Genomic DNA, 15,358 nt, shown 5'->3' with positions numbered 1-15,358 from the left:
AGCATATAATGGAGTAATGATGGTAATGATAATCTTTTCAATAAGTGGAGTTGGGAAAATGGGACAAGTACATGAAAAAAATGAAACTAGACCATCAACTTACATCATACACAAAAATAAGCCCAAGCCTGGCAGTGTGGTTCAAGTGGTTGAACATCAACCTATGAACCAAAAGATTGCTGGTTCGATTCACTGTCAGGGAACATGCCTGGGTTATGGGCTTGATCCCCAGTAGAAGGCATGCAGGAGGCAGCATATCAATGCTCTCTCATCAGCATTTCTGTCTCTCTATTTCTCTCCATTCCTTTCTCTAAAAAATCAATAAGAACATATTGAGAAAAAAAGAATAAGCTCAAAATGGATGAAAGACTTAACTATAAGTCACAAAACCATAAAAATTCTAAAATAAAACAAAGGCAATAAAATCTTAGACATCTTGCATAGCTGCATATCCCCTAATACATCTCTTAGGGCAAGATAAACAAGAAAAAAGAAAAAAAAACTAATTGCATTACCGGTACATCAAACTAAAAACCGGTACATCTGCACAGCAAAAGAAACCATCAACGAAATGAAAACGGAATCCACTGTATGGGGAAACATATTTACCAATAGCATATTTGATAAGTACTTAATTTTCAAAATATATAAACAACTCATCCAACTCAACACCAGGAAGATAAACAATCCAATTAAAAAATGGGCAAAGGACATTTCTCCAAAGAGGATATACAGACAGCCAATAGACACATGAAAAAATGCTCAATGTTACTAATGATCGGAGAAATACAAATCAAAACTACAGTGAAGTAGCACCTCACACCTGCCAGAATGGCTACCATCAGTAAATCAACAACAGCAAGTGCTAGCAAGAATGAAGAAAAAAGGGAATCCTTGTACACTGTTGGTGGGAATACAGACTGGCGCAGCCATTGTGGAAAACTATGGAGTTTCCTCAAAAAATTAAGTGGGAAACTGCTGTTTGACCTAACAATCCCACTTCTGGGAATATATCTTAAGAATCTCGAAACACCACCGAAACTGGTTTGGCTCAATGGATAGAGCGTCGGCTTGGGGACTAGAAGGTCCCGGGTTCGATTCCGGTCAAGGGCATGTACCTTGGTTGCGGGCATATCCCCAGTAGGGGGTGTGCAAGAGGCAGCTGATCGATGACTCTCTCTCATCGATGTTTCTAACTCTCTATCTCTCTCCCTTCCTCTCTGTACAAAATCAATAAAATATATTAAAAAAAAAAAAAAAAAGAATCTCGAAACACCAATCAGAAAGAACATATGCAACCCTATGTTCATAGCAGCACTATTTACAAGATCTGGAAGCAGCTCATGGGAAGAGATTAACCAAAGAATTATATCCATATATGCATAGTCAATGAACACAGAAAATAGTGTGGGGAAGCTTGGTGTGGGATGGGGGCTGGGTGGGGGATACAAAGTTGGGGAAAATGGGGGACTTCTATAATATTGTCAACAATAAATTTAACAAAAAGCTTCATATAGGCATGAGTCAATATTATTGACTGTGCAATATTATTGAATCAACAACTTACATTAAGGTGTCTTTAAAATGCACATAAAACAAGGTTATGTTTAATTAGTTGATGAAATTGTTGTGGCCAAAGGCTCGCAGGAACCTAACTGTATTTCCTCTAAGAGCAATGGTTTGGTTTTCATAAATTCAGTGTTCATGTGGCTTTTATAGAGCTTAATTACTTTGAAAAATGAAAATGGTCTATAATTTTACCTTTATTGTTAAACATTTTTACTCAGTATAAGTAGCAATTACAGCAATGACTGGTGTTTCACATTCAACAGAATGAACTTCCAAAAGCTTTACTTTGATGGATTATGTGAAAACAATCAAACAATTGGAATTAACTGACTTTTCTAGTTGATATATCTCCTGACACTCATTTAAGTGTGAATTTCTTTTGCTAATAGAGCCAACAAAATGTCAGCTGTCACTTAACTTTGACTGTTTAAATAAGATAATTTGTAATCATAGCTGACTAAGAAATGTAAAGAACAGTCTTTTTTATTTTTATTGTTGACACTAGTACTAATGTCCTCATTTTCCCTCCCTTTTCCCACCTCTACCAAGCCCATCCCCTCCCTCCTTCCCTCTGGTTATCACCATACCAGTAGGTTATACATATGTATTTAAATAACAGTCATTTGACCTAATTGGAAAGCCATGCTTTATAGAGTAATATTTAAAACATCTTCTCCATATGCTTTTCTTAATTGGTGTAATCAAGTTAGGCATAAGCAGGGCAGCAGCATTGAATATTTCTTCAACCTTCACCCAAGATAAAGGAGTCAGTTGTCCCTAGCTACTCCTGAATGCTCTTTATGTAAGTGGCTTGGGTGGTATATTTGTGGATGAAGTTATAGTTACAGCCCATCAGATACAGTCCATCCAGAGATGGGCTACTGGTCAGGGCCTTTCAGATTTAACCACATGTTAAATGGCACTAGGTTCAGTGCACATGCATCTCACACTGCTCAATGAGATTAGGGCAGAACCTGAAAGTAAAAGTCCTGGCTTATTATAATACTACTTTTAAAATATCACTAGAAAATGGAAAATCCAGGACAAATAATAAATTGGTTGAGACAGTGGGAATAATTTGGCACTGCCTCAGGCAAACTGTTATACATAGATATTTTGCCAGACACTTTTAAAAAAAATCTAGTCCCAAACCCTTACTATTTTCCTTCATAAAGACTTTGCCCTCAATATGATTCACTTGTTTATGACTCTTTAGTAATTTCCACAGCATTATGTACATTGAAAAGAATCTGAAACATCCTTGTTAGTCAATTTTTATTCATTGTGGCCTTTTTTTCTATAACCTTTTCTATTTATCTTAAAGCTTTTATTAAAATTTGCATGCCTTTATTATTTTTTTCTGAATATGTCTTTTATCAGATATATAATTTACAAATATTATCTCCTATTAGCTTGACTTTTCCTTTTTTTGTTTTCCTTTTTATTGAATTCATGGGGGTTTCATTAGTTAACAAAATTGTACAAGTTTCAGTTGCACAATTCCCCATCATCTGTTAACTGCATTGTGTGTTCACCATACGAAGTCATGTCTACTTCCATCACGTAACCCATTCTGCCCTCCACTTTTCCCTACCCCTCTCCCCACAGCAGTCACCACTAAGTGTCCATGAGTTTTTTATTTTTTATTTTTATTTTTGCTCAATCCTTCCAACTCTCCCCCCCCCCCCCGGCCCCCGGCCCCCAACCTCCCAACCCTCTCACCCCCACAGCTCTCAGCTTGCTCTCTATGAATCTATTTCTATCTTGTTTGTTAGGTCATTTTGTTTCCAAATGAGTGCAATCATATGGTACTTGTCTTTCCCTGACTCACTTATTCCACTTAACATAAGGCTCTTTGGGTCCATCTATGCTATCACAAAAGGTAAGATTTCCTTTTTTTTTTTTTTTTTTTTTATAGCTGAGTAGTATTCCATTGTTTAAATGTACCATGGCTTTTTTTAATCCACTCATCTACTGATGGACACTTAGGCTGCTTCCAAATTTTGGCTATTGTAAACAACTCTGCAATGAACAAAGGGGTGCATATATTCTTTTGAATAAGTGTTTTGGGTTTTTTCAGATAAATTCCCAGAATGGGTCATAAGGCAGTTCTATTTTTAATTTTTTGACGTGACTCCTTACTGCTTTTCACAGTGACTCCACCAGTCTGTATTCCCAACAGTAGTGCACAAGGGTCCCCTTTCCTCCACATCCTCTCCAAACATTGATTTATTGATAGTAGTTATTCTGACAGGTGTAAGGTGATATCCATTGTGGTTTTAATTTGCATTTCTCTGATGATTAGTCATGTTTTCATATGTATATTTGCCATCTGTATGCCCTCTGAAAAAAAATTCTATTCAGGTCCTTTGCCCATTTTTTATTTGAATTGTTTGCTCTTTTTGGAATTGAGTTTTATAAATTAAAAGAGGCCTGGTGCACAAAATTTGTGCATGTGGGGTGTGTCCCTAAGCCCAGCCTGCACCCTCTCCAATCTGCACCTTCTCCAATCCCAGTAGGATTGGGCCTGAACAGGCAGTCGGACATTCCACTCATAATCCAGGACTGCATGCTCCCAACTGCTTGCTGCCTGCCTTCCTGATTCCCCTAACTGCTTGCTGCCTGCCTTCCTGATTCCCCTAACTGCTTGCTGCCTGCCTTCCTGATTCCCCTAACTGCTTCTGCCTGCCAGCCTGATCACCCCCTAACCACTCCCCTGTCAGCCTGATTAAAGCCTAACTGACCCCCTGCCAGCCTGATTACCCCTAACTGCCCTTCCTTATAGGCCTGGTCACCCCTAACTGCCCTCCCTGGAGGCCTGGTCCCCCACAACTGCTCTCCCTGCATGCCTGGTCCCCCCAACTGCTTTCCGCTGTAGGCCTGGGTCCCGCCCAACTGCCCTCTTGCAAACCTGGTCCCTCCCAAGCGCCCTCCCCTGCTGGCCTGATCACCCATAACTGCCCTTCCTTGTAGGCCTGATCCCTCCCAACTGCCCTTCCCTGATGGTCATCTTATGGTGGCCACCTTGTGTCCACATGGGGACAACCATCTTTGACCACATGGGGATAGTCATCTGTGTGTTGGAGTGACGGCCAACTTGCATATTATTCTTTTATTAGATAGGATAGAGACCTGGTGCATGTATGGGGACTGGCTGGTTTGCCCTGAAGGATGTCCCGGATCAGGTTGGGGGTTCCCTTGGGGCATGGGGCGGGTGGCCTGGGCAAGGGGCCTGTGGTGGTATGCAGGATGGTCACCCTGCCTGCAACCCAAGCAGAGGCCCTAGTATGTGGGATTTATTTATCTTCTATAATTGAAACTTTGTGGTCTTAAGCGGAGGCTAGAGCCAGCCAAAAAACTTGGCTTCCTCTATCGCTGGGGAAACCTAAGCCTCCTGCTCGCTCAGTGACTGTAACCATCTTGGTTGGGTAATACTTGCACCTGATTGGCTTGTGGGCGTGGCTTGTGGGCATAGTGAAGATATGGTAAATTTGGATGTATCTCTTTTCTTAGTGTAGATTTGTAAACCTTGAATAATAACACCTTATAGATGTATCAGCAAATATGTTTTTCCATTGAGTGGATTGTCTTCATTTTGATGATGGTTTTGCTATGCAAAAGCTTTTTAGTTCTATGTAATCCATTTACTTATTTATTTTTTTGTTTCTTTTGTCTAAGTAGATATATCATAAAAAATATCACTAAGAAATGTCTGAGATTTTACTGCCTATGTTTTTAGAAGTTTTATGGTTTCGAGTCTAACATTGAAGCCTTTATTTTTTATTTGTTTAATATATATTTTTATTGATTTCAGAGAGGATGAGAGAGGGAGTGAGAGAAACATTAATGATGAGAGAGAAGCATTGATTGTCTCCTGCATACCTCCTACTAGGGTTCGAGCCCACAACCCAGACATGTGCCCTTGACCAGAATTGAATCCAAGACCATTTAGTCCACAGGCCAACACTCTATTCACTTATCCAAACGAACTAGGACTGACATTGAAGTTTTTCATTCGAGTTTATTCTTATGGATGGTGTAAGAAGGTGGTCCAGTTTTTTTTGTTTTTTTTTTCTTCTTTTTTTTGTTTTTTCCCCCGATGTAACTGTCTTGTGTTCCTAGCACCATTTATTGAATAGACTGTCTTTACCCCATTGTGTTCTTACCTTCTTTGTCAAGTATTGATTATCTATAAAGGTGTGGGTTTATTCCTGGGCTGTCCATTCTGTTCATTGATCTATATGTCTGTTTTTATGCCATTGCCATGATGTTTTGATTACTATGGCCTTGTAGTATAGTTTGATATAAGGTTGATGTAAGACAGAGAACTTCTTCCCACTTTATTGTTCTTCTTCTTCTTTTTTTTTTTTCTTCAAGATTGCTCTAGCAATGTGGGCTCTTTTGTTGTTCCATAGAAATTTTTGGAATATGTGTTCTAATTCTATGGAATATGCCATTGGGTATCTTGATAGCATGCCTTTGTTTTTAAAGACATATAATTCATATATGGAATTATTCTCCATTAAATTTGTTTTTTGTTATCTTAATAAAAAGGTGATATAGTAATTAAAAATGAAATTTTGGAATGAAAGGAAAATAGTTTTACATATAGTTGATAAAAAATCATTATTTGAATATGATATATTTGATAAAAATTTATTATTTGAATATGATTATAATAATACTTTATATTCTATTACAGGATTAATTAAAAAGATTTACCACATATCTTATGACTTTTTATTGGAGCCTTGAGAGAAAGGTAAGTGACAAGCATTTTTTGAAGAAATATTTCTGAAAGTGATTTGATCTAACAGTTTCCTGACAATGTGAACAATGGAGCATATCTTTAAAGATTTACCTCTTTTCTTCTCAATGAAACATTAATAGAAATGCCATGTTTACATTAATCATAATGTAACATTTCCCTATCATACAATAAATCTTATCTTCCAAGGAGCTGTATTTTTTTTATATATTTTATTGATTTTTTACAGAGAGCAAGGGAGAGGGATAGAGAGTTAGAAACATCCATAGGAAAAAAACATCAGCTGCCTCCTGCACACCTGCTACTGGCGATGTTCCCACAACCAAGGTACATGCCCTTGACCGGAATAGAACCTGCGACCCTTCAGTCCACAGGGCAATGTTCTATTCACCAAGCCAAACTGGTGTGGGCACGTCCCATCTTTTTATAATAATTATAGTTAGAACATTGTTTATAAGACGCACAAGTTTAGCATGTTCTAAAACAGAAAGCACTAAAAACATGTCATTAAATACAATGTGGTACCATGGATTGGGTCTTAGAACTGATAAAATATATCCGTGAGGAAAATCCAAATAAAGTCTATAGTTTAGTTAATAGTAATGTACCAATGTTAGTTTCTTAGTTTTGACAAAGCCATGGTTATATAAGATGTTAACTGTAGGTGAAACTGGGTGAAGGGCTTATAAGTTCTTTGTATTATCTTTGCAACTTTTCTGTAACTCTAGAATTATTCCAAAACAATGTTTAATTACAGCAGAAAAATATCAAGGTTTATTGGTTTGAAATTATAAGTGACTTTTCTACATAGTAGTTTGAAAAATCAAAATTATTATCTTTTTAAAAGTCTAAATTTCATGAAATAGAGATATAGGGAAATATGCAACCATAGGTTTCATAAGAGGTGTGGGACTTTAGTTTTTGGACAGTGGTATGGTGCTCATGAACACATCCTTGTTCTTGGCTACAACTTTGCTCTGAGTCCTTCCAGGTACTTGTGTGTTCTTCAGTAGTTTAGTATAGCACTTTCTGTTATCACAAGCAGGTCCTTTAAATGGTTTCCAGAACACTGTTTTCTTTTCTTTTTTTTAATGTACTGTTAAAGGCAAAAAGACTAGTGATGTGACTCAGTGGTTTGGAGTTCAGACTCTCTTAGTGTAGTTTGGTTCAGTCACACTTATTTGAGCTTGTAGATCAAGTAATAGATACAGATGACCTGTTGTTGTTAAAGATCATGAATAAAGATGAGTATAACTCTCAAATAACCATTTCCATAATTGCACTAAAATAATCTGTTCCTGTCAGATAATAGAAATGATCAGTTTCCAAAATGAACTCAGGTAGTATAACTCTTTTAAATTTCTATAAATATTAAAAGAGTATAAGAAGGGAACTCTGAAACTATTATATAACTTTTCATTAATAAAAGTAATATAGCCATGCTTTCTTTATAAATGGTTTCCTGCTTCTATTGCCAACTTTAAAGATTTTAGTTAAACTTAAATTTCATACAGGGAAATAGAAATACACTATACGTAAAGGATATAGACATTTACAACAAGAGACCGGGTCCTGAATGACTTTTATAGAATAATTTTTAGGCTTGGAAGTTATGTTTTTGCTCGATTTTTATTCAGAATTATTGTTATCAATCTCATGTTAATAGAATTCACACCTTTATTTCTTAGTTGTGTAATATAACTGTGCCAACCTTGGTAAAGAAGTTTAGAAAAATGGAGGAGAGTTTTTACAGGAGAGTTTAAATGTGATTGATTATATACCAGTTTATACAACTAAAAAAAAAATACATGCTTTTTATCATTCTATGCTAGAAGAGCATTAAAATTGTTGCTTTTAGAGACGTGTTTTATCGTTCAGTGGACTGACACTTTGTGATAATCTAAAGTATAAATGAGAACCCAGTTTCTCGTGGTTCCACATTTGGCATGCTGCAATTGGAGCTTGTGGGCTGCGGGGAGGGACCAAGAGGTTGGCTGTTCCACTCACTCTCCAGTTCTCCAGTCCCACCCCAACACCAACTACCCGGTTCCCTGTGGTTCCCCATTGGTCATGCTGTGATGAGAGCCTGCAGGTCAGAGGGAGGGACCAAGAGGTGGTCAATGCACCTTATAGCGACTGGTCGAGCGGTCGTTCCAGTCATTCCCTGCTATGTTCACCGGGCTTTTATTATGTAAGATGATCTCATTAATCTTCATACACACCTATGAGATAGTTTAGAATTCCCTGTATAGATGAGGCTGAGACTAACAGATGTCTTCAAGCTAACTCTGAGGGTATGGGGCAGATTGAACAAGTGCACCTGATGGCTGTACCTACAGTTTGGTTTATAATGTTTCCAATTTCCTGGGAATTCTGAATCCTTAAATGCATGATAAACTTCAGATACTTTAGTTATTCTGGATAAAAGGATGTCTGATCACATTGGGTAACCAAGATTAAATTTTCCCATGGGGAAACTAGTTTGGTGTACAATCTCCATTTCTCTATTTCAACCTTGATCTGGATCATTTTGCAGTTCCCTAATATGTTAGTTGGTTTCTGTCACCTGATTAATTGCTGAATACTCACTTACTGTGTGCTTCATTGATCATATGCCAAGAAATTTTGGCAGCTCTGGAGAATATGATCTCAATGTGTCTCCTGGTCAGTATTGAGCAAGTAGAAGTTGTTAGTTGGGGTGAGTACTTGGATTCAGAAGTTAGGACACATGCCAGAGGTTAGGGATGGAACAATTGAGCAACTGACACATAAAATGCAGCTATCCAAACTCAGTCAATAGGCAGGAGTCAGAAATAGAATAGGCATATGACTTTAAAAGGTGGTTTTAAAAAAGATTATAACGACTGGCTATGGATTTTATAGTGTGTAGATATAAAATAATTTTAACTGCTTTTTGAGTAAGGATAAGTTAGCAACTTATTCATTACTAGAGGCCTGGTGCACGAAATTTGTGCATGGGGATGTCCCTCAGCCCAGCCTGTATCTTCTACAATCTGGGACCCTCGAAGGACCTACTGAGATCAGGTCTAAATGGGCAGTTGGACATCCCTCTCACAATCCAGGACTGCTGACTCCCAATTGCTCACCTGCCTGTCTTTCTGATTGCCCCTAACCTCTTCTGCCTGCCAGCCTGATCATCCCATAAACACTCTCCTGCCAGCCTGATTGATGTCTAACTGCTCTCCTGATAGCCTGTTTGCCCCCAACTTCCCTCCTCTGCTGGCCTTATCACCCCTAACTGCCCTCCTCTGCTGGGTTGATCGCCCCCAACTACCCTCCCTTGCAGGCCTGGTCCCTCCCAACTGTCCTCCCATGCTGGCCATCTTGTGGTGACCATCTTGTGTCCACATGCGGGCAGGATCTTTGACCACATAGGGGCAACCATCTTGTGTATTGTAGTGATGGTCAATCTGCATATTACTCTTTTATTAGATCTGATAGAGACCTGATGCATGGGTGGAGGCCAGCTGGTTTGTCCTAAAGGGTGTTCTGGATCAGGTTGGGGGTTCCCTTGGGGTGTGGAGCAGCCTTTCTGAGGAGACTGTGGTGGTTTGCCCAAGTGGAGGCCCTGGTATCTGGGATTTACTTATCTTCTACAATTGAAACTTGTAACCTTAAGCAGAGGTCAAAGCAGGCCAGGGCTGCAGAAGCTTTCCTTCCTCCATCGCCGGGGGCAACCTTAGCCTTCTGCTCTCTTCAGTTCTGTGGCTGCTGCCATTTCTGTTGGGATTTATATATCTTCTACCGTGTTTCCTTGAAAATAAGACATCCTCCGAAAATAAGACCTACTTACAGGTTTCCTTCTGAGTGAAATATAAGGCATCCCCTAAAATAAGGCCCCCCTTAGGCTAAACATGAGAGATTTGGTCCACTGATTCTGAAAGAAATGGAGTCACAAGAAACTCACCAGGAAATTCAGGAATTGGATTGTTATGATGATGTTCCAGAAGATGATGACATGATTGTCATTGAATAAATGAGTAAATTCTTGATACTGTAGGATTCACAGTTTGTCTGGTTTGTGTTGACAACTACCGTACTACCGTACCATATACAGGTAATAAATTTCCTTTATTTTCACTTAACAATAAATGTGTACTGTATTCTTCTTCATGGAAAAATAAGACATCCCCTGAAAATAAGACCTAGCTCATCTTTGGGAGCAAAAATTAATATATGACACTGTCTTATTTTCAGGGAAACAGGGTATAATTGAAAATTTATAGCCTTAAGTGGAAGCCTGGCTGGCCAGAGTATGCAGAAAGTTTGGCTTCCTCCATCACCGGGGAAACCCAAGTCTCCCTCCTGCTCTCTCTGTGGCTGTAGCCAACTTAGTTTGGTTAATTTGCATACTCACTCCTGATTGGCTGATGGATGTGGCTTGTGGGTATAGTGGAATGATGGTTAATTTGCATATTACTCTTTTATTAGATAGGATAGTGCTTATTACACTGAACAGAAATCTCTATAACTTCCCCATCTAGCTATGTCTTTCTGTAGTTCTAAATCTCTAGTTTCTCTTATACTTGAAAACATAAGATAATATAAAATTTCCCTTTCTATCTTCTCCTTTTCATCTTTTCCAAAAGTTGGCATTCTTTAGGGCCTAGTCCTTGGCCACCTTCTACATTTATTCACTATGTGCTTTTCTCTAAATTCTCCAAGTTCATTTGGAATCAGATAAATCCCTCCTACTCCCCTACTCTACGCCATCATCCTAAACCACATGTGTCAAACACAAGGCCCGCGGGCCAAATCCAGCCCGCCAGGCCTTGCAATGTGGCCCGCACCGCGCTGTCATCACTGCACTCCGCTGTCAGTTTATGACATTGTCAGTTTATGACTGTTCAGTAAACCATTCGGCCCGCGATTTAGGCTGGATTTTAGATTTTGGCCCCTTCTCTGATTGAGTTCGACACCCCTATCCTAAACAGTCCAGCCTCTAGCCTTTTACAACTGGAGCTAGATTTAAAGAGAAGAAAAGTACATATGCAAAGCTTTTTAGCACAGAGACCCTAGTAGGAAAGGTCATGCTATAAATGTTGTGCTTTTATTATTCCAACTTTCTGTCATGTGAATTGGTTTCAAGTGTAAGAGGGTCTGGAGATTTAGTGATATAGAAAGATATAGCTAGATCAGTGGAGAGAAGTTACAGAGAGAGATTTCTGCTCAGTGTAATGAACACTATAATGAATACATTGGTAACAGTCACATCGGCATGAAAATAGGCTGGGCTGTTTCATAGGACAGTGCCTTCTTGCTTTTCTTTGAGGTATAAAAATTGGGGTGATCCCCTTGTGGGATGTGGTGGAGGAAAACTATTCTGAAGTGGAGAAGGGGACAGTTGATTTCTAAGATCTTCCCAATAGTGAGGTAATATCTAGAAGTATAAAGCACTTCTAGGTGAAGTTTCCAATGTGTGAGGTGAAAGAAGAGCTAATATCAAGTTTGATTTCCAGTCAGATTGGCCAAGTCCTCTTCTAAGGAATTTATTACTTTGAGGCATTTTGTTCTCTCATTTTTTATATAAAACTTATTTTGATTGATTTCAGGTCTAAAATAAGCAATATGTACATAGTAGACAAGTTCCCTAATAGATTTTAGTTATTAGCAAAATTTTCCTCAGTTGTAAAAGTAAGGAATATATTTGGAAATAGTCTTTGGTCAGATTTTGCTAGCAATGGAAAATTCACCTCATCCTTAGCCTTAAACTAGAAGCACTTTGAGAAGTAGTGACTATGTTTGGATGTTTCATTGAGGATGAAATAGTCATTTCCTTATCTTATCTTAGAAAGGCAAAAATAATGATCTAAGTAATAGAGAACTTAAACTTACAAATGTTTTCAGTTGGACCTGAATAAGGCTATTCATCAAATTCAACTTTTCTGTAACCATTGAACTGTGGTACTTGGAATTAATGATATAATAAAGAATGGTTTTCAGGGTCTCTATAATACAAAGTATTTTATATTTTACTAGAGGCCTGGTGCACGAAATTTGTGCATTGGGGCAGAGGGTGGGGGGGTGGATCCCTTCTGCCCAGCCTACACCCTCTCCTATCCGGGACCCCTCAAGGGATGTCTGACTGCTGGATATCCCTTTTACAATCTGGGACCAACTGCTCACCTGCCTGCCTGCCTGATCACCCATAACTTCCCCCCCTGTCAGCCTAATTACTCTTAACTGCCTCTGCCTGCTGGCCTAATTGCCCCTAACTAATCCCCTGCTGGCCTAGTTGCCCCCAATACCTCCCCATCCTGCTGGCCTGGTCACTACCAACTGCTCTTCTCCATTGGCCTGGTTTCCCCCTGCTGGCCTGGTCACTCCCAACTGTCCCCTCCTGCCAGCCTGGTTGCTCCTAACTGCTCCCTGTCCCCCCGCTGGCCTTACTGCCCCTCACTGTTCCCCCGGCCTGGTCGCCCCATGCAGGCTGCTGTTCATTTGTTTGGTCATCCCTCACTAACCTCCCTTTCCAGCCTTGTCGCCCCATGCAGCCTGCTGTTCGGTCATTACTGTTACTATGATGGCATCCTGGAAAATTTGCATATTCCTCTATTAGTATAGACTAGAGGCCCGGTGCATGAAATTCATGCCTTTGGGGGCGGAGGGGTGTCCCTCAGCCCAGCCTGCACAATCTCCAATCTGGCATTCCTCTCACAATCCAGGACTGCTGGCTCCCAACTGCTCACCTGTGTGCCCGTCTGCCTGGTTGTCTCTAACTGCTTTTGCCTGCCAGCCTGATCATTCCCTAACCACTCTCCTGCCAGCCTGATCGAAGCCTAACTGCTCCCCTGCCACCCTGATTGCCCCTAACTGCCCTCCTCTGCTGACCTGGTTGCCTTCAACTGCCCTCCCCTGCTGGCCTGGTCACCCCTAACTTCCCTCCCTTGCCAGCCTGGTCGCTACTAACTGCCCTCCCATGTCGGCCCAATTGTCCCTAACTGCTTCCCCGTTCCAGCCTGGTCGCTCCCAACTGCCCTCCCTTGCAGGCCTGGTTTCCTCCAACTGCCCTCCCCTGCAGGCCTGGTCAACCCTCACTGCCCTTTCCTGATGGCCTGGTCCACCCCCAACTGTCCTCCCCTGCAGGCCTGTTCCCCCCAACTGCCCTCCACTGCCAGACTGGTTGCCCAAAACTGCCCTCCCCTGCTGGCCATCTTGTTGTGGCCATCTTGTGTTCACATAGGGGTGGTGGTCAATTTGCATATTACCTTTTTATTAGATAGGATTGCTTTGGTAGTTAGTACCAAAGGATGACATATATAAAAGTTGTATCCAGCTAGTCATTGCTTCTTACAACACTAGGGCCTGCCCCAAACTAGCATGTACTTGGCACGACATACGATATCAGCACCCTGATTTTTAGATTGACTCTTTTTTTCCTGGTCAGTATTTAGATTCACTTAAACAAAACTGCTATTCTAATCAAAACAAACAATTTGGATTACTTACTGTATTGATATTCCTGTCTTGACTCGAGCCAGGGATCCTCCTAGGAGGTGAGATAGACAGTCATACCTTCTTGGTTCTAAAGATAACATAAACATTACACAAGTATAATGGTTCTTGATGTCTTGTACCTATGCAGTTGAGAATAATTTTTGCACCTGGCTTTAGCAGAAAACTTACATATCCACAATCCTTTTAAAGCCAACCACCAGGGGGAAAGCAGTTGTCAAATGCAGTACACTTGTCTTTTTTTTTTTTTTTTCAAATCTTCACCTGCAACCTAGATACATGCCCTGACCAGGAATTGAACCCACAACCTTTCTGTGCACAGGACAATACCCAGGCAACTGAGCCACTCTGGCTCTGTTGGGCTCTTGTACACTTTTCTCAGCTGTTTAACAATAGATCTGAGAACCAGGAATGAAGTAAAAGAGGCTTTTAAACTACATATAGCTATGTCTGAAAGTTTAGATCTTAAAATGGTGTATTAGGTTTACTTAGCCCCTCTTTATTTACTTGTTTTTCCTCTTAATGATAATAGCAAACACATAAATAACACTAAGTGTTCTAAGTGTATCATGTATTTTAGCTCATTTAATCTTCATGGCAATCTTGTGGGGAAAAACTATTATAATTCTGACTTAACAGATGAGGAAACTAAGTCTTGGATAGGTTGCATTATTTCTCATAGTTACATAGTTTGTTATAGCTGTGATTCAAATTTAATTGTATAACTACCTGTCATTTTTGATCCTTAAATTCTTTAACTCATAATTCTAAGAAACCTAGTTAACTGATTTCTTATACCACAAATTTCAAAGAGAATGTAATAACTCTGGATTTCCACTGCTTTTCAAACTGTAATGTACATATGAATCACCTGGCTATCATGTTAAAATGTAGGTTTTGATTAAATCTGTGGTACATTTCTAACAAATTCCAAGGTAATGCTGATGCTGTTGATCCATGGACCCCACTCTGAATAGCAAGGAATTTCAATACATTCATATTCTGTGTTTGTTAGGAACAGGTCTGGGTCTAGGAAGAGGTGTGTGGGGCATCTAAGATGCTCCACTTACCTTTTCCTAGTGATACGGGAAATTGGGACTGGAACACACGGTGTTCCCCTGGGCAGGGTGGTTTTCCCAGGGTTTTGTCCAGTGGAGTTGAAGAATGAAACCACAGATGAAAGGTAGTATAGTAAAGGTGGAAATTTTTTGAGAAACAAGCACAGATTCCCACATGGGGAGGGGGAAAGAGTCCCACTGAGTCCTTTTTTCTAAGGTTTTTAAAGTCTGCAGATCTTTGTGCTTTGATATCTCCTCTGATTGGTCACTATCCCCTTCTGATTTGGTCACTATAACAACTCCAGAGTTAAGTCTCCCATGAAGTTTCCTCCTTTTTCTCCCTATTATTCTATTCCCTCTGGGCTTTCCACCCCCTCTTTCTTTGAATGTGGGGTTTTCTTCCCTTTGTTTTGTAAATATGTACTTTTTGCTACTCCCAGCTCCCTTGTCTTATGGAGATATACTCTTTTGCAAATCTGTAGCACTG

General features: G+C 39.9%; 1 protein-coding gene across 3 annotated transcripts in view; it reads left to right on the top strand.

The window, feature by feature from the left end:
- Positions 1-15,358, top strand: part of ZNF438 (zinc finger protein 438) — a 140,717-nt gene that overhangs the window by 31,933 nt on the left and 93,426 nt on the right. For 2 of the 3 annotated variants that reach the window (XM_084875935.1, XM_084875936.1), the window contains one exon: positions 6,272-6,331. The exons of the other annotated variant lie outside the window; for it this stretch is intronic. The gene's annotated coding sequence lies outside the window, so the exon portion shown is untranslated. The remainder of the gene's footprint in view (positions 1-6,271; positions 6,332-15,358) is intronic. 3 annotated transcript variants of the gene reach the window in all.

The sequence above is a fragment of the Pipistrellus hanaki genome (assembly GCF_964339955.1).
Source record: "Pipistrellus hanaki genome assembly, chromosome: 1".
NCBI classification, from domain to species: Eukaryota; Metazoa; Chordata; class Mammalia; order Chiroptera; family Vespertilionidae; genus Pipistrellus; species Pipistrellus hanaki.
The sequence above is the reverse complement of the archived record's forward strand: the minus strand, read 5'-3'. Positions and strand labels throughout refer to the sequence as shown.